General features: G+C 42.6%; 1 pseudogene; it reads right to left on the reverse strand.

The window, feature by feature from the left end:
- Positions 1-998: 998 nt before the first annotated feature.
- LOC112868030 (U6 spliceosomal RNA) lies at positions 999-1,098 on the reverse strand (annotated as a pseudogene).
- Positions 1,099-1,372: the final 274 nt, after the last annotated feature.

A 1,372-nucleotide genomic window follows, 5' to 3' on the forward strand; every position in this document is an offset into this window, starting at 1 on the left:
GTGTGTGCGTGCACGCACACATATATGAGGGAGATGAATTCAGTAGGTAGATAAAATTATAACAGTAGGTAAGTCTCAGTAAGCAGTACAGAGATAGTCTTGGTAATATTCTTACTCATGCAACTTTTCTATATTTGAAATAATTTCCAAATAAAAAGCTTTAAAATTTTTTAGTGTTTTTTTTCTTTTTTTTAATTTCATTTTATTTTAGAGAGAGACAGCAAGCACAGGGGGGAGAGCAGAGGGAGAATCTTAAGCAGGCTCCACACTCAGCACAGAGTCTGACATGGGGCTCGATCCCATGCCCCTGAAATCATTGCCTGAGCCAAAATCAAGAGTCAGATGCTCAACTGACTGAGGTGCCCCTCCAAAAAAAAGGTTTAAAAATTCAAGGAAACTCTCTCTCTCCCCTTCTCTCTCTGCCCCTCGCTCACCCACACCCTCTAAAAATAAATTTTAAAAAAATCTGAAGAAACAATCTGGAAGTTGTCCTCTGCCTGCCCCCCTGCAACCCCTCTTCCAAGGAGTGGCCCAACGTTAAAAGTTTTGTATGTGTATTTCTAGACATACTTCTTTTTCTTGTTTAAGATGTTAAGTAATCTCTACCCCCAACATGGGGCTGGAATTTACAACCCCAGGATCACGAGTCACATGCTCAACTGACTGAACCATCCAGGCACCCTCCTAGACCCATTTCTGTGCATTTTTCTTCCTATGGTAAAACACACATAACATAAAATTTACTCTGTTCGCCTGGTTTTTTCAATGTTTATTTTTGAGAGAGAGACGGAGCGTGAGCGGGAGTGGGGCAGAGAGAGAGACAGACAGACAGACAGAATCCGAAGTACTCCAGGCCCTGAGCTGTCAGCCCAGAGCCCCACGTGGGGCTTGAACTCGTGAGCCATGAGATCACGACCTGAGCCAAAGTTGGCGCTTAACTGACTGAGCCACGCGGGCGCCCCCATGTTAACCATTTTCGAGTGACCTGTGTTCAGTACAAAAGGGTGGAATGCTTCTCAATTTGCGTGTCATCCTTGTGCAGGGGCCATGCCGATTTTTCCCGTGTTGTCCAAGTTTATGTGCTGACAAACTGAGCACTCCATGCATTTATAAGGTTCCAACATTAAAACTGTAGGCATACTGTGCAAGGGAGGAAAAAGAGAAAAAATGAAGGTGAAAGAATGCTTTTCCTAGTGAAACAAAAACAAAACCAAAATTGGCACTTGTATGCTGCAAGAATTTTAGGGGAACTTTTCAGGCAGAAACAAAATGACAACAGGTGGAAATTTTATTCCACGCAAAGGAATAAAGAATACCAGAGATAGTGGAAATGGGGAAGAAAACAAAAGCATTCTTTTCTCCTGCTTAATTT

This window comes from Puma concolor, chromosome B4, assembly GCF_028749965.1.
Source record: "Puma concolor isolate L17-30 chromosome B4, mPumCon1.1.hap2, whole genome shotgun sequence".
NCBI classification, from domain to species: Eukaryota; Metazoa; Chordata; class Mammalia; order Carnivora; family Felidae; genus Puma; species Puma concolor.